The 22956-nt window shown below is 37.3% G+C and overlaps 1 protein-coding gene across 1 annotated transcript in view; it reads left to right on the top strand.

The window, feature by feature from the left end:
* Positions 1-22956, top strand: part of GRID1 (glutamate ionotropic receptor delta type subunit 1) — a 519712-nt gene that overhangs the window by 346161 nt on the left and 150595 nt on the right. The window lies entirely within an intron of this gene.

The following is a 22956-nucleotide window of genomic DNA, read 5'->3' on the forward strand; positions in this document are numbered from 1 at the left end:
GAAGCAGAAGTTAAGTCATCTTCCCAGTGTTTTATATAGATTTTGTTGTATTGATAGAATTAAGTAAATTCAATACTGTCTTTAGATGTAAAAACTGTATTTCACTCTTAATGGCTAAATACAGAATCATTTTTCTCTCTTTATGTACTTGAACTATGCATGTGATGGTGAATTGATCTTTAATGATGCAATCTCTCTTCCCACCCCAGCTAGCTTTGTTCCATTACCTCATTTTGTTGGATATATGAAGGTATTTTGTGCCAGGGTCTTAATATAATATTTAAATGTAAGCACACGCAGAGCTATGTTGAGGTCAAAGAGCTGTTCCCATAGGATGCAAACAAGCAAGGGAAAAATTAAACTGTATGGCAAAAAAAAACTTACTGCAGAGATACATTAGGTTGTGGAATATTAGGTTGTGTTAGTGAAATATTAGAAACCCATTCACTTGAGACTTTTATAACTGGAATTGACAAAACACTGGAAAATGGTCTATAGAGTAAAAGCTGAGCAGTGCAGGCAACTAGATGAAATAGGATAATGGAGCTTTTTCAGTCTGGAAATTCAGTGATTGTGAGATAGTGAGATAAATAACATCTGTAGTATACTCTTCAGACTCCCATGTGTTGCCAACATATATCTAAAAGTTGACCAATTTAGACACCGAATATCTAACTTGCTTTTTTTGTTCTACCTTGATATGTAGCTTGAAAGTTGGGGTAATAGTAGCCTACTCCATTTACAACAGATGTTGGTGCATTAAAGACAGATTTGTGAAAAGTATCCTTGAAACAATCCTGGTATTGATAGACTTTACTAGTTTATTTTTCTTTTTTATTTCTTAATTTTTCTTAACTCTACTTTTTACAGTACTATTAACCTGCCTGATGCAGTTCTCTTTCTCGTAGCCTGGTTTTATGTCTTTTCATTTTTGGTACCTAGAATTTCTCAACCTTAATAAACTGCAGAACTTTGTAGCTTATAAATTCCAGTAACACCATTAGAGTGCTGCCATTCCCAAGCAGTCTTTTGTCAGCAGAATTTCCTATAGGTATTTCTTCTGTAGAAAAAAGGTGTTTGTTTGTTTGTTTTGGGGTTTTTTAAGGAGAAATTGGGATTGTTCAGAAATTCAGTTTTGTCTCTCTTAAGGCCCATTGCAGCAGTGATCAGAAGTCATTGCTATCTGCATGAATTTGATTATTTTATGCTAAATTTACATAGAAGTTTTAAGAAACAGTTTTAGAAGTTGTGAAGTTTTTTTAAGCCAAAGCTTGAGATGTAAATGCTATTAGAGCACTTAAAGCAAACTTGACATGCAATATAAATTTAATTTGTCTATAAAAGCCTTTAAAATGAGTGTCCTGAAAGAAGCTCTGTTTAGTTTTGCTTTAGTCTTTAAGGTCATTTAAATGAAAATCTAATTTAGAACATTTGTGTGCTGACACTATTATAGTACCAAAATTAGGGAATTTTGCCTCAAGTTAGAAATTACAAAAGAAAGGACTTATTTGACTATTTTCTCTACTTACATTTTCTTCTGATCCCTACAGACTTTTCTTGTACAGAATTTTAATTTGCTGCATTTGGCTTTATCTAGCCGAGATGTGGGGTCAACTTCTGAGACTATAAATCCAGAAATAATCAGGAAGCCCAGACAAAGTATTTTGGATAAATTAGTAAACTGGGCACCTGAAGGTACTCCTCAGTTTAAAGTCAATGGAATTTCAACTGGGAGAGGTGCTAGTTAAATTAGAACCAGAGAGATTGTGGCTAAATTCCCAGTGTACTGCTCAGAAACATACACCTTCATATTGGAACAGCAGATTTTTCAGCCAGACATATTTTATGTGTTAGATTAGAAACTGAGACTGGGCTGAAGTCTGGATTTGAATTCCTACATGGTGATGGAAATCTCTCATGATAACGGGAGGTGTTTTCTGCTTAAGATTATGGAAACTGCATGGTCTACGAAACAATGAGTTTATACTGTGGTAGTGCAGTGAGGCAGGATTGGATTTAATATTTGGGAACACTTTCCCAAGCCAAGAGAGATTGTGAAGAAAACTCACTTTGGCATGTTAACATGTGTATGTTAAGTGAGAATAATTTAAGTCAAGGTGGTTTTCCCTCTCCCATCATGCTTTGGAGAATTTTCAACACTGGAAAGAAAAACAGTGTTTTTGTAACTGAACTGTTATTTATTGTTTTGTGACACTATTATATTTGTGCTTTGTAGGAATCAGCCTGAGCATTTTCAAGCTTTGTATCAACTTCTGTGTCCTGAAGTCTTTCCTTAATAGTCTGCAATAATTTTCATTCTTTGCCTGCTTCAGAGATTTTGTCCAGTGTGATTCCAGAATAACAGCAACAAAGTCCTGAATTATATCATACATCCTGTCTGTACTGTTTACTTTTGGAGCACTTGTCATAGGAAAATAGTATCTCAAAGTAAAATATCATAGATCCTGTTTCTCAAATGGCCATGTATAATACTGTGAATTACTCTATCAACTAGTGACTAATTGTAAAATGTAATTTGTTACATGCATTGAGGTAGAAAAGAATATGTATAAAAATATCTCATTTCCTGAATGCTGTGCTGAACTAATTGTGCCATGTGAGCATCACGGTTAATGGGGAATGATTTGTAAAAGGACCATGCTCCAGTTGTGAGAACAGTAGTTTATGGGTAGGTGTGCGTGTGTACACATAAAACTAGTGACAATTTGTAATTTCATATTGATCTTTTCACCATCAGAGTCTCTAAATCTTACAGTAATAATGCAGAATTGATGGCATTGAAAGTTAGGCTGTCAGATATAAATGTTTCAAATGTTGCCCTTGTTTCAATCACTCCCAGATTATTGTTCCAGAAACCATTCTGCTGCAGGAGATTTTGAAATGGCAGTTTTTTCTCCTGTTAAAGTGCTTGCACAGTTCCACTGGAGTTAAGATAATTACTTGGCTCTACCAAATTAGTGAAACTGAGATACCTTTTGGATTCCTATATAGTTTATTGTCTTCACTATTTGTCTTAAAGCACATTGATGAATAATGTAGTTGTTACTAAACTAGAGGAAGCTGAAAACGTTGAGTCTTATTTAATTAGTTATGTAAATCTCTGCCAGATTTCAAGTAGCTTTTCAGAATGAGCACCCTGTCGATAAAAATCTGAATATTTGTAGATTTGGGCAGCAGAGCTAATGGTGCACTGGCAGCATTTTGCATCTGTTCACAACTTTTGAAAGCAGCAGTTTAAAATGTGCCATCTGTAATCACCAACTGCTTAAAAAGAGGGTAATGAATGTTTGCTATTAGCTATTAATGTGGATCAAGATACTTAAAAGATCTTGTGAGCTAAGCTATGTGACATTTCTTCATGTAATACTCTGTTGACTGGGAATGAGCTGTTGGTATGAACTGCATGTCTTGAGTCCTCTCCTGCAGCATAAATACCATAACACATAATCTTTTCATTGTTTTGAATGATCTGAGGCCCTGCTGGATTAATTAATGCTCATTCTGCCATTTTTTGTCATCTGCCCTTGTGTGTCTTTTTAGGATGCATATTCTTCTGATGGCATTACCCAAGGCAGTTGTGCATTCTCTGTTTGACCTCTTGTCTGACTGTGGAGTAACAAATCTGTCTCTGAATGTGTTCTGCTTCTGGTGGTGTTCAATTGCTGTGGTACCTGTAAAGTTGGGTAGCAGGCCAAAACAGTTTCTTCATAACAGCAAATAAGGCTAATAATGTAAACAATATAGTCCTTAGATGGAGGTTTCTCTAGAGGCTTAAATTTCCATCTTCTATACTCAAGGAAGATCTGAGTTTTCAGGTGATGGAAGTTTACGAGCAGCAATTTTACCAGCTTAGGTCTCCAAGTCACCTTCATGATTTTAGTGTTAAGTATTTCATGTTTTGCAGAATACAAATACAGTATACAGTAGCTTTCTCCAGTAGACTCTTTTAATTGCCTGCATTTTAGTGAAAGGACATTCTGTGATGGAGATTTTAAAAAGTAACAAAGTTAAATGATCGGTGCAGTAACAGCAGTGGTGGGAAATTATCATTTTGGCTTAATAGAGACAGGACACCTTTTAAATTCCACTACCCCATGTAAGACTATCTTCAAAAAGTTCATTTATATGGAAATATTTTGGAATGCTATGCATACATGGCTTGTCTGTGGCAAAATATATATAAATCCTGTGGCCAATGTGGATATTTTTTTCATAACTTTAATTGCTACAGGAATACATAGGAGGTTAGGGAAAATAAACAAGCTGAAAGCTGAAGGAAGGGCATGACAGTCAGGTTAAAATAGAGGGAATGTATGAGGAATGAATTTAAAGAGATCAGTATTTACACAGTCTATTATGAACCTACAAAAATCGTTCACATGCGTGAAAATTTGACTTACACATGAAGTTTTATATCACAGAAAAGAAATACTAGACCTTAAAAATAAATGCATAAAACTTGTTTGTGTTAGATGTTAATGTTTACAGGTATTTGGTTGATGCGTGATTGTACAATATAGGGACAGGAGGTACCCTTTTTCTCGAGATAAATGCTAATTATATAAAACATGTTCATGTATCTAAATAGACTGCCTTGATTGAACTTTAAAGTGCAGTACAGTAATGCCTACAGCATGGCAGTCAGTAATAGATGCAGTACATGTATGTAAGTAAAACTGGATTTAAGACAAAAACAAAGGGGAAAAGTTATTCTATACAGAAATCAGGAAAAATTTATAGATAATTTTGAAAGGAAGGCCAGAGTGATGACAAAAGCCTTTTAAATAACTAGAAGAAGCTTGGAAAAACAGTTTTGAAAACCAGTAAATTTCCTGGACTTTTCGCAAAGAGCTTGAGCAGCATAATGCAGTAATGCATAATGCAGTGCTGTGATTGCCTGTGCCTTATTTTCTAGCCCTTTTTCTTTGTTTAAGATCATGTTTCTTTTCTTTTTTTGTGGGTGGGGCAGGTGGTAGATGGAATGGGATAATATTAATAACAGACAAGTGCTGGAGAAAATCCACACATGTAAATAGTGGAGATGGTTTTCAGTAACTACAGAGGAAACATGCATTAGATGAGAACGTATGTATTAAAAATCTGGCATATTCCACCTGGCTATTTTTAACGCACTGCAGAAAATGTGACTGATTCCCCTATCTGCTCACACTTTTCTCTTTGAGCACTTGCTGTCATATTCCTGTCGCATACACCACATTTTTCAGTAAGCTGTCTCTTTTTCACCCTGTGCCTCTTCTTATTACTCTGTTATGAAGCTTATAAATATATGAAATTGATCTCAAAATAGAACTACCCAGTCATATTAACTTTGAATAAGAGTGGCATGTAAAGCTTTTTACTTTCATGCTATAATTTTGAATTTGATCCCCTACTTGTAGGTTTGTTGATTGTTGTTTGGTTTTTGGGGTCTTTTGTGGTTTTTTCGTTGGTTTTGGGGGGGGGCTTTTTTAGGTTTTTTTTATGTTTTTGGTTGGTAGGTTTCTGGGGGCTTGGGGATTTTCCCCCTTTTTTCTTAAATGTAGCTAGTTCTGACTTGGAACACTTTCTGGTGAAAAATACTGACAAGGACAGAAATAAACTGGGTTAAACTTGCCTTTGCCTTTTCATTATGGAGAATATATTTCAGTTTCTCTAGATTAATTTAGAGGCCTATTCTTCATCCATGAGATGATGTTTTGCTTTGTGGTGTGTGGGTGGGTTTTTTTCCACAGAAGTGTTTTGGCAAATCATTAATGCAATAGGCATTTAGAAAAGTAACAACCATTGTTGTAAATTAAAGTTACATGGATTCTGTTTATTATTGGTTGTAGTACATAGAAAATGTTTGCTTATGTTATGAGCAATAAATTGAAATGCCTATTAGATAGCTTCTTGTATTTAGACAAAAACATCTTTAATAGCTTTAGTCATCATTTTATGTGGAATGACAATAATATCTGTGCTTTTTCAATTCCATCTCAATATTTGCAAAGCTCAAAGCAGTTTGTTTTGTTGGTTTATTTTTTTTCCTCAAAACTGATTTTTTGAAAGAGTAGTAAGAGAAGAGCTATTTCTCCTTAGGTAAACTTGGCTCTTTTCACTATACTAATTAGCTGGTATTGATTAGTACAGCATACTGAATATATATAATGTGTCAAAATCTTAGCAAGTCTCATTTATCTATATGAACGCTTCTGTTTCTTGAATTTTAATCAAGATTCAGTTTCACTTGAGAAACATTATTGTCTGACTTTAGCTATAATAGTCCATATCTGAAAACATTTTTGAAGCTATTAATGGAATATACTTTTCTGTTGGGTTTAACAAGATTTAGTTTAGGTACAGAATGTATTGAGCATACTTAAAAATATCTTATTATACAAAGATGCTGAACTAGGTTGTGACCCAGTTGTGTTTTGAAAATGTAAAATTGCTGCTCTACCTGGGATGAAGAACCACCACAGCAAAGATGCTAATTCCAAATCAATTCCTTCTCCTTATCCAAGAATGCAGGGCTGTGGTTAGAGGACAGTGGCTGTGCACCAGCCTGCATGAGGCACTGTAGCCCCTTTATGACTATTAATATACAGGCCACTTAGAGCTACTCTTAAAATTAGAATTTTAAAATTAGATCTTATCCATAAATGACTAATAATAGTATAATAATAATATCACTGCAGTATTTAATTTGTTCTCCATTGTTTTCCATTACTCACTAGTAGAGAGTTTAAAGTTTTGTTCACTAAAAGGTGCACTTGGTAACTTCTTTGTGTTGGATGAATGTTTTACAGTCAAAAAAAGTTTACCCTAGCAATGTTCTGAGTTGATTATTGACTGTTGCTCTTCACTGGGGAAGGCAGGTTCTGTAGAAAAGAACCTGTATAATGCTTGTGTTGTTATGAAATACTTTTTACAGAAGCTTAATCTATAAAAGAACATAGCTCCCACTTATGCACAGATACCATTGTGGAAGGATCCTCTTTATCTGCATACTCTCTAGGGAAATACTTGTGGGGAATGGGATTCTGCGGTGCCTGCTCCTGGCTCACTTTCTCCACGCATGATAGGGTTGAAGGCTTAGATTTCTTAAGCTGCCTACAAACACTTCAACATCCCTTTCATTTTGATAGAACTAAGCATTAGAGTTACTTGGGCAGCTTTGACATCCTTGGCTAAAAAGTTCAGAATGTTGAACTTATGTTCTCCCAGCTCCTGCATGGTTAAAACCCAGAAGCACACACCACCACAGCACTGGCTGAGAGAGGTCTTATTTCTAGTTGTAGATACTTCCCAGTCTGGTCTTTGAGCATACACCAGAGACCTGGCTTTGACCAGCCTGGATCAGTCCCTGGGTGTGGACAGCAGAAGACACGTTTCCTTGCCCATCCACTCACAGTCATGCCCTACTCATTTGTCAGATTTGGGTGATGGCAGGGAGGTTTGAGGAGCTGGCTGAGGCAGAGTGAGCAAGTTGCTCACTGGCCTTATGCTGTTAATGCATCTGCACTTCAATATCACCATGCTGTGCCAGGAGTTAGGCCAGGTGCGCCCTTCTTTGGAAGACCTTTTGTAAGAGGGAAGCAGTGAGGAAGTGAAGGGTCTGCAATTTGGAGAGCAGTAGTATTGGTTTAGCCTCAGTGGAAGTAGCCTAATGTGGTGGATTGTAGGTGACTGCCATTGAATCATAGAATAGTTATAGACGGAGTACAATGCTCACTTGCCCACTCCCCTCACACACTCTGGAATGGGGAGGAGAAACAAAAAATGTGAAACACATTCTTTGAGATAAGAACAGTTTAGTAATGGAAATAAATATTAATAATGGAAATAAAATATTAAAAAAACAGTGATGATAATAATAATAGGAAATAAAGACAGAGAAAGGAACAGCCATCCCCTCACCCCCCAAGAAAAATAAAACAAGCAAACCCCAAAATAGCAAACAAAAAATCCCAAACCCAACACAAAACCAAAAAACTGATGCCAAATACAATTGTTTGCCACCCACTGACCAATATGCAGCTTGTCCTGGGCAGTGACTGGCCCCTTCTGGCTCACTCCTCCCAGTTCATATAGTGGGCATGGCATGCTGTGATACAGAATACCCCTTTGCCTAGTTTGGGTCTGATGTCCTGTCTCTGCTTCTTCCCAGCTTCTTGTGCCCCTCCTCACTGTCAGGGCATGAGAGACTGAAAAGTCCTTGATCAGAGTTAGTGCTACTGATCAACAACTAAAACACTGGTGTGTTAGCATTGTTCTCAGATTGAAAATGAAACACAGCTGCTCAGAAGAAAATTAACTCTGTTCCAGCTGAAACCAGGACAGTGATTGAGGAGGCTGAGAAAATCATATATATGGGGTTTTTTTTCTGGTTTTGGTTTGGTTTGGGTTTTTTCCTCCCCCTAAAGATTTAGGACTTGGAAACATTCTATAAAATGGTAAGTTATTATGATAGTCTGGAGATTCTTAGGGTAACAAGTGATTCTTAAAACATATTATTTTTCCTGGAGCTGCATCTTTTCTTACACTTATTTTCACATTGTGCTGTAAGTCTTATTGTTAACTGACTGTTGCCTTGAAATCTTGATTGATTCTCCTTACTCTTTAATTTAAAACCATTTTAATTAGTATCTTATAAGTTGGGGTTTGTTTTGCTTTGTTTTTTAAAGAAGTTCAACATGACTCCAGTGAAGGGAAAAAAATCTAACTACTGCATGATAGAGAAAAGGGGAATGTGGTATATTTCTCTATAGAAACTCCTGAGGACACAGAGCAGATTTCAAGAGGAGGTGGTCATCACTCCTGGTCAGACATGTTTTTGACAACAGCGAGGTTTGTGTGCATGACAGCTCTGGGGTTGCTGATGCAGAAACAGGAGTTGAGAAAATGGACTTGATAATTCAGGAGGGCGAAAAAGATCCTGATGAACAAAGTTGGGGTTATTTCTGTGACATTAAGATAAATGTCACACAATAATAAATTCTTCTCACAGAACAATATACTTTTTGAATTGTTTCTTAATATTTCTTTGAAGATGCTGCACCAGCACCATCTTTATTGCTCATTTGTTGAATAAAATCCTGTTATTTAACAGCTTGTACTAGGCAACTTTTATTAAGGATTATCAAGTGATGTTCAGCCTTTAAGAGAGAGACTGATTTATCACTTTTCTTTCAGAAATCCTATAGTTTGATGTCAGTGTTAACTTTTCATTGCACATGTTGTTTTCTGGTACATCTTTATTCTTAGCTCTAGGAGAATGAACACATAAATAAAAATCCACTGTTCCTCTGCTGCTCTGCTGCCATTTAAATCCCTATTTATCTCACTCTAGGATGCCAGAGAGGAAATTTAATGTTGAGTATTGGTTCAATAAATGTCAGGGAGGGCAGGCAGTTTATATCCTCTTTTGCAATAAACATTTAGTTCTCCTGACAAAGGCAGCATCAGAATATTGGGAGGGGAAAACTGTTCTAGTGGCCTCTGCTTCTTTCAGCAGATGAAAATGCAGAATGGTAATGGTGACCATGTACACAAAGCTGAAGCTTAAGAAATAGTAGTTGTGCTGTCAGGGTTTCAAATGCTTTTCTGATGAAAGTAAGCATTTATTGTTCAGGAAGTTGAACTACGTGAGACATGGTTTTGCAAAATGTCAACGTAATTTTCCTCTCATTTGTAAGAATGTGTAGGTTTAAACTTTTCATTAATCTAGTCTCTTTGCACATATTCTTTTTGGTGTGCTTTGTTTGCATTACAATAAAAGGCAATTACATCTCTTACCCATCAGGTTAATGAATGGCATGAGACTTACTGACCCAAACTTGCTTGCATTGTAATCCAGAGTGTGTGTTAGTTAGAAAAAGACAAAAGTACAGATTTAGAATATAACGTTGTGGAAAGTGTTGCTACCATGTCAGGTGAGTTGACAGGTTAAAGAACTTACTATGCAATTATTTTTTTAATGCCTAGTTAATGTATTGTTCTGTACATTTTACAGCGAGGAAATGAAGGCAAAATGGAAGTGAAGCACTATTTTCTAAAATTAAATGATTGTCAGTTAGAGGTACTGCAGTTAAATCTATTGAGAATGAGGTAATTGCTATACCTATCAAGATGGTCCTTCCCTTCTACATTCATCAGAAGTCTTTGGAGTAACTAAGCTTAATTTCCAGGGGAGCTTCACTAAGGTGATAAAGTGGTGCCATGGACAGACATAAAGACATCTGAACAAAACTAGGTTAAAACTTAAAGTTAAGTCTGTATGCCCATGGGCCTTATTTGGTATGCTGGACAGATATGAGATGCAGTATTCTAGGATTGTTTATTTGGTATAAAATGCATAATGGTTTGAAAAGGCTTAGAAGCATTAAATGTGTCATATACTGAAAAGGTAAGTTCTGTAATGGTTGCAAAAATGTAATAGTAGCAGGTTTGTAAGATTGTTTTTTTTAGAATCAACTAGTAGGTCATATAAATATAGAATATCTAATATAATATATACATATGCATTATATGTAGAGAAGTTTCTATACATACGTATCATATAGTGATGTTATTTCATTCTTTGCCTGTACCAGAGATCCTTACCAATGAGCTTTTTAAAAATATGCAATTAAAAATTCTCCTCAGTCTTCAAATCTAGTATTTCTCATCTTCACATATCCCCAAAACTCTAGTATATTTAAGAGTCTTTCAATCTCTGAGATTTTCTTATGACCTTTCTGCTTTTGCTGTAAGCTTGTGTTTCAAAAAAAAAGGAGAAAAAAAAGTGCTTAAAATGAAGCCTGCAATTTGAATAAAGGATAGAATTAGAAATATGCTTTAGAGAGACTTTCATCTGTGTGTTGAGTCCTGTATGCTAAGGTTCTTCTGTTTTAAGGTGTGTTTCAGCTACTTGTTAAGCAAACTAAAACCAACTTAACCAAGTAAGAATTTTAGTCATTTTGTCCTTGGTAAAATGCAGAAGTGTAAGCAGATGGCTAAAACCATTGACCAAACATAACTTTCAGCCTAGAAGAAGAGGAGCAGAAAAGTTTTACAAAACCTGTCTCTTTAAGCCTCTCCAAGGCATTTAAATTCAGGTTGGATGAAATCCCTGACCATCATGTCACAAACAGCTTGTGTCTGTATTTAAATAGAGGAAAAATACTACTGAGACCAAGTGGCTAGACAAATAACAGGTCAGTGGGAAGGGATATGATGCTCATAGTGTGTCACAAGCTGAAACGTGACAGTTAAAAGAGCAGCAGCTGTTAGGCTGGGAATTATGGACAGCAATATCACAAACTTGGTGAGGAACTCCTCTGTGCTGCTGAGTACTAGTGGTAGATCAGTTGGGCACTGTACACTGCTGGCTAGGTACGGCCTCAAGCACACTACCCTCAAAGGAAAGACTGATTCAGTAGGATTTATCAGCCTTGACAAAGGAAGTCTGTAGGAGTAGGGTGACTGGTATAGCATCTGAGTGCATGAATGCCTCTGGCAAAGGAAAGGTGCTAGACAAAAGGGATAGGAATAGTGTGACCATGCATTGATATACAAAGCCAAGTACTGCCATCACACTGTCTGGAGAGTCCCTGTTCAGCTGTGTTAAGCAGAGTCTGATGGTGAGTGTCTGGCAGGCTTATGCTGACAAACAACTGCTTTCTGGACCTGGATTTAGCTATGGCAGAAATGGCACGTCAAAATTGTCCTGAACTGGTGCAGAATTGCACTGGATAGGGAAGCATGAAGGCTGAAGAGCATGCGTGCTGAGTGTCCCATGCAGCCACACAGTCAGAGTCAGAGAGCAGCAGGACTGTGCCTGCAGACTCCACCGTCTTCCTCCTGTCTCTGTGGTGCTCTGTATTCATCAGGTGTTCTTGAATCTGGTTCCAAGATTTCAGCCAACAGTGGTCATATCCTGGAAGTAATGATCCTGTTAAATAACTATCATGAGAGCATGTCATTCAGGCTGTCAAGAACATGGAGGCTGAGCCTGATCATTTGTTCTCCTTTTCCTCTGTCCCAATTAAAGAGCTTGTTATATCTCTAATAGTTTAATCATTGAAAATTGTGGCTGTGAATTTTGACAATATGCAAATCAGGGATGCCATCTGTTGATCAGTGCTGCAAACTCCCCAGGCTCAGTGCTGAGTGGTAAGCTGGTGCTAGGTGTGGTTGCTTTATTTCAGTTGCACATGTGAGTAGTCACAGAGGGAATCTGATTCAGAAATTTGCAATGATATGTCCTCTCTTCACCCTCACAGTGAGTGTATTTCAAGCAGAAGTACAAGTTTCCTTACAGACATCCACTACAGAACAACCAGGTGATCAGACATAGTCAGCATGGGTTTGAGAAAGGGTCCTGCTTGACTAACCTGATCTCCTGGATAGATGGCCTGAGGCCAGTTGTATGAAGTTCAACAAGGCAAAGTGCCAAGTCCCCCATTTGGGTCACAACAACCCCATGCAACACTACAGGCTTGGGGAAGAGTGGCTGGAAAGCTGCTTAGCGGAAAAAGACCTGGTGGTGTTGGTCAACAGCCAGCTGAATATGAGCTGGCAGTGTGCCCAGGAAAGCCAACAGCTGTATCACAGCTGACATGTATCACAAATAGTGTGGCCAGCAGGTCTAGGGAAGTGATTGTCCCTCTGTACTCAGCACTGGTGAGGCTGCACCTCAAATACTGTGTTAGATTTTAAGCCCTTCACTACAAGAACGTTACTGAGGTGCTGGAGCGTGTCCTAAGAAGGGCACTGAAACTGATGAAGCATCTACAGAGCAAGTCTTATGCAGAGTGGCTGAGGGAACTGGGATTGTTTTGCCTGGAGAAAAGGAGGCTGAGGGGAGACCTTATTGCTCTATACAGTTACTTGAAAGGAGGTTGTGCAAAGTGGATGTCGGTCTCTTCTCCCAGGTTACAAACAATAGGACAAGAAGAAATGGACTGAAGTTGCACCGTGGAAGGTTTAGACTCCATATGAGGGAAAATTTCCTTACAGAAAGGTTTGTCAGGCATTGGAACAGGCTGCCCAGGGAAGTGATAGTCAGAAGTAGGAAGTTGCCATCCCTGGAGGTATTTAAAAGGCACGTAAATGTGGCACTTCAGGACACAGTTTAGTGGTGGCAGTGCTAGGTTAATGGTTGGACTTGGTCTTAAAGGTCTTTTCCAACCTATGCAGTTCTGTGATTCTGTGATTTTACCATAGTATGAAGGAAAATGCACATGTGAAATCACAATCTGTTCTTCACTCTTGTAACTAATTCAGCTGAAGGTGCTCCCTGTGACTGTCCAGAGCCCTGTGGGAGCACACCAGGCTGTTTACTCCTCTCCTGCTCAGCCCAGCACACAGATATCCTGGCAAAGGGAGGTAGACACCTTCATTAAAAATGTAGTGTCTGCTATTCTGAGTCAGAGCAATGGCATATCTAGGCTTCTGCATAAAAGGACCAGTAATAGATGCCTAACCGCGGAGGCACTGGGCATGTGAAAAGGTGCTCTCTCAGCACCTGGTGGTTTGCGGCTTTGATACTCCTGGAGCCAGGAGCTGCATAAGAGGTGGAGGTAACCTTTGTGAATGTGCCTCCTCCTTTCTTGAATGCAGTTCTTTTGATTTCTACTCATTCTTTGGAGGTGAGTTGCATACTTTAATGTGCTTTGTGTGAAGAAGTGCTTTTTTTAAACTGCAATCTGATAATATCATTTGTCTCTCTCTAGTTCTTGAACTGTGAATAATCATTTTCTATTCACCTTTTCTAGGCTGTTTAAAATTTTAGAGCTGCTATTCTACATCCCCTCAGGTATATCTTTTTCCAGCTAAAATGCCGTAGTCTATTTATTCTCTTCTCGCATGGAGGGGTCATTTGACTGACATGGCCACCTTGTTTCAACTTTCTTCACTGAAAAGCCATTGTACTGAAACCATTTCAGGTCATTAAGGAACCAAGAAATAGTCATGTTTTATTTGAAATTACTTAAATATTGTACTGTCCTACCAAAAAAAAAAACATTGCAAAAGTTGCAGAAAATCATGAAATGCTGCCTTCCTCCTGCCTTGCTTACTCCCCCCCCCCAAAACAAAACCCCAAACCAAACCCAAAACAACCAACCAATAAATATCTAGCTATAGTAATTCCAAAGGAAGTCTTATATATGGTAGTTCACTGTGAGGCTTTCTGTTCCATCACATCTCTTCCTTGCAGGGCAGATTTGTATAACATGTATTGACTTTTAGCAGAAGTTGTTGCTGCAGGTCGAAGCAGAGCAAAACACCCCAATTTCATAATAAATTGTTTATGGCTGAAGCAAAGGTAATGTCTTCTGTAACCTACCGGAATAGGGCCACTAAAACATCAATTATATTATCATCACATAATAGATAATTGCTATTTTAGTGGTCCTGTTCTAGTCCAATCCTGGGCTCAGAGCAGAGTTGGATTTGAAGTCAGCTCTGAATCTGATAGCTGGGTAAGCTTCTCATGGCACTGGCACACTGGTATATTGATTGCCTTTTATTTTTGGGTTGTACTTGGTTTTGGTTTTGTTTGTTTGTTTTTTTATCCTTATGTTTAAAAAAGGTTCTGTGAGGACTGAATTGTCATTTGCTACTGTTTTTCCCTTAAAAGAAATACAGTTTGGTTACAGTGTAGTATATGACCAACTGTAATATTATTTAAATTACTCAGTGGAAAACCACTAAATTGATCATGGTTTCTGATTAATAATTTTTATGATTTGGTCTCACATAGTTTCTAAGTGTCTTGTAAAATAGGATTTGTATGCTGAATGGCTGTTACTCATGTTCCTTTGGAAGCTGAAATTCTACTGATATTAAATGCACTTGGTTAATAATAGCTTACAAAGATGCCAAAACCCTGACATGAGAAGGACACTTCTACTAAATGCTACTTATGAGCTTGTATAACCTACATTTTCTTTTTCTCTTATTTTGATAAATCAGCTTTGCTGTCAGATTGTGAAAATTTGGACAAGGGAGTTTCTTGAGTTCATTAACTTAAAAAGTAAATATTTCTTTAAAGAATTAAAGTTAGTTTATGGAACAGAAGTTACTGCAAAACAAAAGATGCAAATGACAAAGCATGAGACTTTAGTGATTCTTTAATATGCACTGGGATAGTGAATCTCTCTAAGATATATCCAGATTGATGAGACATATGTTACAGCTATTTTGTCCTGAACTTTTATACCAGAAAGATTATTTCTGCCTCAGCATAGAATAAATAAATGATAAATTTATGAAAGTGGACTTCAGGTGATATAAAAGTTGCACCAAATAAGCATCTTAAATTTTGGCTGTTCATCTAGATCTCTTCAGTTTTGGGGTGGGTTTTTTTTGGTAAAATAGAGGTTTCAAGTCTATCATTCTGAAATTTTTCTACTTTTAGCCTTGTACCTAAACTTAGCTGTTTACTCCCAAAACATGTATTGCTTTTCCAAAGACAATTTGATTCTGCTTCTTATGGATTAAATCTTATATTTTGTCAATTTACTTTTCTACTCCTAATTTGCACCATGAATGGTAGTATGCCAGAATACGCTCAATACTTCAGTGACAGTCAGTTTAGTATTTAAGTTTGTATTACACAAAATTTATAGATTTTGATTATGCAACATTTACATGGAATTTTTACCCAAGCATCAAACCTTACTGTTTTTCATGACATAGAAATGGCCTGCTACCATTACTGTGCTAAAGTATAAGCTTCAGTTCATTCAGAGTGACATTATTCCCCAGATAGTTGTATTCTTGTAAATGCAAGATATACTTTTGCTAATAAAACTGAAGACAGTCATCATAGTTAATAACATGTCAACATGTGGCTGATGGTGTTTGGTTTGGACAGCCCAAAGCTTTTTGGAAAAACAAAGGTGAATAGAAATGTTCTGTCCTTTTTTGTTTTCTTAATTTTAAAATGAAACTGTTTTAAAACAAATCAATATCCCTGAATTCTTTACAGTCCAGCACATTAGAACATAAGTATGCCTAATATAATTCATTTTCTTTGTCAGATACAAGAGCAAAATAGAAGGTAAACTACCAGTAGTATCATAGAATTGCATTTATTTCTTTACAGTGTGAATTATAAATGTCATTGTTCTTTCAAATAAAGTTGAAATCAAAGAACTAAATTTACTTTTTCATATTATTTTGGCATTAGGCTATAAAAATTTACAGCTTGTTTATTCTTTTGGATCCATCAATTCCTCAGTCTCTGAATTACGTTAGAGGTGTTCAGACAGTATAATGTCCCATGCAGACACAGTTGTGTGCCACATACAATGAATGTATTTTCTGTATTTCTTCTCATTCTTGCTGTAATTACCAGGAAAATTTCCATGAAATAGGATTTTATTTTATAGGAATAAATAAGAAAATAAATAAATCATAAAACCTACTACTAAATGCCATTTTAGCGAGAGCATAAATGAGCTTTTTCAAGATAATAAGTAGCAGGAGGAAATGAAATCTTCTACAAAAAAAAATCCCACATCTTTCATTAGCAGAATCTGTACTTGTGTCTACTGTAGTAAATGTAGGTATAAGGACATTTTTCCATGTGGAATGCTGTGAAAATCCAGCTTCTGAAACCCCCAAAGGTGCTAGTTAATGCTTCATTCCGTTTAAAATGAACCTGAATACATGTCTGACATATTTGTATATTGTCTGCACAAGTGAAATATTGTAGCTTTACATCTAAAAAGTGTTCACTTTCAGGAGTCTTCACAACAAGGAGCTTTTGTTCTCTTTTATTAATACACTTTATGAGGACACCAAATGTTCAGAAAATAGTTATTGCAGTATTGGAAAGAGCCCATTAGTTCATATCTTTAATTGTTTGGCATGTAATTTCCACAGAAAATTTTATTAAAAATTATATGATTCCAAAAGTGCATAATTCTATCTCACCCTAATTTTAAGGTTGGAAGTCATCATTTTATTGTGCCTCCATAGGGATAAAAAAAGAAAAAAATGGAAAAAAGGAAATTCACTGGCTAATTAGCATGTGAATGTGTGAATTTTTATGTCCCTTTGTGTCATGGGTTGAGCAGTAGCAATCATTTTTTCTCCTTGTAGCTGGTGCAGTGCTGTGTTTTGACTTCTGGGTGGGAACCGTTGCTTGATAGCGAGCATGTTTTGGGGGTGTTTTTGTTCAAGGCCTTTTCTGAGCACGTGCTCTGCCAGGGAGGAGGGGAGGCCGGGAGGAAGGAGAGACAGGACACCTGACCCAGGCTAGGCAATGAGGTATTCCATACCATAGCACGTGATGCCCAGGATGCAACTGGGCGAGAGAGCTGGAGGGGTGGAGCTCTGGAGGAAAATGGAGGAAGGAGCACGCGGTGCTCGGCCGGGCAGGGTGGAGTGAGTTATGGGTCGGTGGCTGGTGAGGTGTTGTATTCTTTTCGCTTGTTATTGGCTTTTATCATTATTATTTGTAGTAGTAGTGGCAGTAGTGATTTGTGTTGTGCCTTAGCAATTAAACCGTTCTTGTCTCAACCCGTGGGGGCTACATTATTTGGATTCTCCTTCCTAACTCTCCGGGAGTTGGGGGAGCAAGGGGGGGAGTGCATGCACAAGCTGTGCGGATTGGTTTAAACCACAACACCTCGTGATTTCCATCTTTGTCTTTCAGCATTGCCAGTAAAGAACTCTAAATTTTGTCCATCACATTTAGTCTCCTATACTGGGCTACCACTGCTACAATATGAACATGAACCGGCAGTGTGCGCTTGCAGCCCAGAAAGCCAACTGCATCCTGGGCTGCACCAAGATAAGTGTGACCAGCAGGTCAAAGGAGGTGATCCTGCCCCTCTACTCTGCTCTCCTGAGACTCCACTTGGAGTATTGTGTGCAGTTCTGGTGTCCTCAACATAAAAAGGACATGGAACTGTTGGAATAAGTCCAGAGGAGGCCACGAGGATGATCAGGGGACTGGAGCACCTCCTGTATGAAGACAGGCTGAGAAAGTTGGGGCTGTTGAGCCTGGAGAAGAGAAGGCTGCATGGAAACCTTCTAGCAGCCTTCCAGTATCTGAAGGGGGCCTACAGGGATGCTGGGGAGGGACTCTTCGCTAGTGACTGTAGTGATAGGACAAGGGGTAACGGGTTAAAACTTAAATGGGGGAAGTTTAGATTGGATGTAAACAGGCAGTTCTTTACTTTAAGGGTGATGAGACACTGGAATGGGTTGTCCAAGGAAATTGTGAATGCTCCATCCCTGGCAGTGTTCAAGGCCAGGCTGGACAGAGCCTTGAGTGACAAGGTTTAGTGTGAGGTGTTGCTTCCCATGGCAAGGGGGTTGAAACTAGATGATCTTAAGGTCCTTTCCAACCCTAACTATTCTATGATTCTATGGTTCATAAGCAAATGCGGAGGACAGGAATTTTACTCTTTGGTGTGTTGGTTATCTTACAATTAGATGTTGCCTAATACAGTTAATTACATTGTTCCAGTTAAGATCACTTGTTGCTATGGTTATCTCATTGCGCTAATCTGGTAGCATCCATTGCATTGCTTGTTGAAGGCTGTCAGTTGCCCTGCTGAGAACTAACTTCATGTTGCTCAGAGTGACTGAAAAATTGTCCTGGGGTGGTATTTTGCAAAAAAATCATGGTTACTTAAACAGCACAGGGAAAGTATTATTTATTCCTTTAAAACAGGAGATTTTGCACAGTGGAAAAGGGTTAGAAAGAAATGGCTTGTAATGTATGACTGCTGAAGAATTCTATATTCTCTACTTAAACTATCTGTCCATTAAAATAATTACATGCACTCCCCTTGCCACAGGGTCTAAGTTTCTCACAACTTTCATGTCCTTTCCTCTGCCTGACAGAGATTCCTGGCTCTTCAAAGAGGAAGTAGGGGACAGAGGCAGCAAATGACTAAGGCAAAATGAATCATGTAGACCACGTCTGTAGTTTATGGATCTGGACTCCCTTTTAAAACCCCTGACCAGCATTTCTTCCCAGCAGAAAGAGGCTTGTGGTCACTATAAATAGGATATTGATGGGACTGCCATGTGCTACAGAGTTGTTCCTGTACTGAAGTGCTCAACCTCTTCAGAATTCAGTACATTTATAAAATCATTAATACAGTCAGAGACTCATGGTACTTATATTCCACCTGAGAAGCAGTAGAGAGAAAAAATATTTCTATTTTTTAGAGTATTTTCAGTGAGCTTACACTAAAAAGGTCACCTATGTATTCCTCTGGTGCCTTATGCCAGGGAATAGGTCTCTTGGCACTACCACAAAAAACAAATAATATTTCCTAATTATGACAGAAACCAGGGATTGTGGGAGGTAGAGCATGAATAAGAATTCTCTGGAGTAAAGTAGATGTTATTTAACATTTACTTTGCAAAAGCACTTAAAAACACTTATAGGATTGGGCTCTTCACTAGAACAGACACTGCAGAATTTGAGTGAATGACTGTCCTATATCACTTTAATAAACTAAATAAAAAAATAAAGCAGTCTATGCCCTCTGCACAATATAAGTGTGTTATTTTTACATTTATCAAGGACATATTTGCAGCCTATTTGGAGCCAATTTTAGCAGTGTTAGGGTGCTTTTCAGTAGTAGCCATGATGATTTGTGGTATGTGCTACAGCTGACGTGTTTGTCCATGTTTCACATGCTGTGCTAGCAGGGCCATCAGCCAGGCAGCTTTCTAATAATCTTTCTTCTCATCTGGAGCTGCAATATTAGCAGATAGCCTTGAAGAATGATTCCCACTCCAGCAGGGATTAGAAGCTTCTTCAGTTTAGTTTTAAAAACACTGGATCCCTGCAGTCATATCTTTCATTCTATGTTCTTTAATTTGCTAGACTTATGCTTGTTTGTGTTTGTAACATGATGGTGTTCAATCAGGACTCATATCTCACTATCCCGAAATTATTATGAGTTGTTCAATCATAAAGCAACCTCAAATTAGTATGGGGGTGGGGAAAGAATTAGTAGGTGGTGATGCTGATTTTTATTCTCTGGAGATAATGTTCACACCAGTTTGTTGCATTATGGTGATCTGACAGTGTGGATTTCTCAGCATCTCAATTTCAGACACTGTTCTTCAGAGTTAAGTGTAAAAGTATCATCTTTCTCAGACTTTTTTTTTCTTGCCTCACTTTGCAGTTCAGTGTTTATAACTAGAAACATTCCAGATTTCATGTACATACTTGGGTGATATGCAGATAAAATAGTGCACTTTCAGGATAAAAAAAAGCCACAAAAAACTTGGATGTGTTGAGTTGGGCTTTTTTGTTTGTTTTGTTTTGTTTTCCTCTCTTTTCAGAGGAACTGGAATTGTCTTACCGTGAGTTGGATCTATTGTCAGTTTTGTTTGGTGAAATGATGCTTCTCTCAGTGATGACCAAGAAACAAAACCTCTTCTAACACAAGTGGAAATGCTTCTTTATCTGTAGCTTTACCATTATTGATAATTCAGAGCTGTGATCTTTCCAGATTGAAAAAGAATATATATTGTTTATTTTTGTTATTTGTTCTGTTCTTGTGGGACTTAGTAGTTACCCTCACAGTGTAGTTAAGTTGAATTATAACCATTTGGATGAGAACAGCAGCACAATTAAATGACTCCTGCCCTTTTATGAGTGATTGACTTTGTATTCAAAGCATTATCTAATTTGGGCTGTGACATGTTTAATATTCGGCTAGGATTAAAGGCATCTTCTGGAAAGGTGATATGAATCAAATTCTGGTACTTAAAACTTCCCTACAAAAATCTGTTCCTCTGTGAGCCCTCATGAGGAACAACTGTTGGCTGTTGAGAACTCACTGCTTTTTATAGGGTTCATAGGGAACTAGACAACTTTAGTGTCTTAGGTTCTTATCTCAAACATGGTCTTAGATATCTGCATGAGTCTTCTGATTTGGACAAAAAATCTCTTGGTATGTGTATATGCCTGTCTTGGGAAAGAGGGGGCTCTCTGATCTGCATTCACGTGTCTGTATTTGCTTGTACCTGCTAAGACAAGCAGATCATCCCATACTGTGTGCAAAAGAATGCACTTGCCACTTACATAGTGTTCAACAAAACATCTCAAAGCTTTGAATCTTAAAGCATTAAAAACTTTCAAAAGCAACCTACTGGGAATTAGCAGCACTGTGTGCAACACTGAAGATGGAGAGCAATGTTCTGATGTCAACTTTTGCATCATTAAAGCTGCAACTTTTGTCAGAGCCTTTTAATGAAGAATATCATGCTGGAAGAAGAAAAAACAACAATTAGTTTTAACATTTGCTAAGTAAGCTCTCTCATTTAAAATTAGGTGTTAACTTTTTAGAAAAATAATAGTTTTGCATAGCTTAAGAAATTAGGGGAATAAAGTTGTTCAAATCAAATTTTCATGTTAGATAGGAAAGAACTTATGGTTCTGGGATATACATAGCATCAAGGTAGGCAATTAAGGTGATGAGGGTGTAGAAATATGATGTAGTCCCAAAAAAAGCTTTGCCTGCAATGTTTAGAACTTTCTTTTTATTTTTTGATCTTTCAGTAGCTGTCTTACAAGTAAATTAATGTTCATTACTTTGGCTGTATACATTTGGGAGTTAGCTAGTTCCCTGTGATTTAAAAGTAATGCCTGGAACATATATTTTGTAAACAGATTCTGTATATATAAAATTTATGTAACTACACATTTTTTATAGTGAAAAAATACTTTTCATTTTCTGATTTGATGGTTAATCAGAACTAAAAATTCAAGTCTATGCATGTGATAGTAAAAAGCCCTCCTATCACACACCCTCTTAAAAATTACTCAATGAATAATGCTGAATCCCAATCCCTTCATTAATTTTATATTTGCTACAGCAAAGTAGTAAAGCATTAAGATGCATCACTCAACTGTTGAATGGGTAATTTTAGATAAATATAACTTTTTATGGAAAATATGGGTAGTATAATTTTGCTGGTGGTTAGATACCGGTAGGAATCTTTGCTTGCAAGGATTTGGTAAGGATTTTGACAAATGATAGAGAGCCTTCAGCAGTAATAACAGTAATTTTTGAACTTCCAACACAGTAAAGCTTAGCTTCAAGTTAAAGAACACATCTTCTCTTTCTGTTTCTGACCTGCATGACCTGTATATGACAAGTTATCCTTTTAAATTATACCTCATATTTATAGGCATTAGAGAGACCCCATAAAGTGGGAAGAATCTTTGCCTTTCTCTTTTACTATATCGTTATGCTTTTTCTTCTACTTACTTTCTCTAACTTTTGAGAGCTATTATCTTGGCTATCATATCTTTGAGCAAAGTAATCTGAAACACATCCAGAAGCTCCTAAATACCACTAGTAATTGGTTTTAAGTAGTGCAGATGCTTTTAGTCCACATAGAAATGGAATCAAGCTCTGCCTATTCTGAGATTAGTAAAGGCTGGTGAGGAAAAGAAAACTTACAGTGTTGCTAGTGTTTGAGTTTCCTCTATTGTAGGCATGATGCTAGGAATTCACCACCAGAAGGAAAAGATGATATCAATGTACATAATTTTGTAATATACGTTATAAAGTCATAACTTTAGCTTTAGTCATGGAGTTTGGTAAATTCTTTTGAGTTTCACATTTCAGGTGCTATAAAAGTGCTAAGTATTAATTTTAAATCCCTATGGTAATAAATACAACAAAAACCTTCTCTTTGTCACTGACGAACAGGGATTTTTATTTATTGCTAGACAAAATGTAATATTTTCTTTTTAGAAGGTCTACATTTTTAAAGATTTGGTTTTGTTTCTTACATGCTTCAGGCAAAATGTGTATTAACTTTTGAGAAGGGAAATGTTCCACAGCAATTTGAAGCCTCATTTGAAGAAACTAATGAAGAGATCTCATCTTTGTTTTTGTAGGGTGGATGTGCATGAAGTCTTCAGGTTACAGACAAGGTTGTATTGGATAGTGAAATTTGATTTCTGGA

The sequence above is a fragment of the Melopsittacus undulatus genome, chromosome 4 (assembly GCF_012275295.1).
Source record: "Melopsittacus undulatus isolate bMelUnd1 chromosome 4, bMelUnd1.mat.Z, whole genome shotgun sequence".
NCBI lineage: Eukaryota > Metazoa > Chordata > Aves > Psittaciformes > Psittaculidae > Melopsittacus > Melopsittacus undulatus.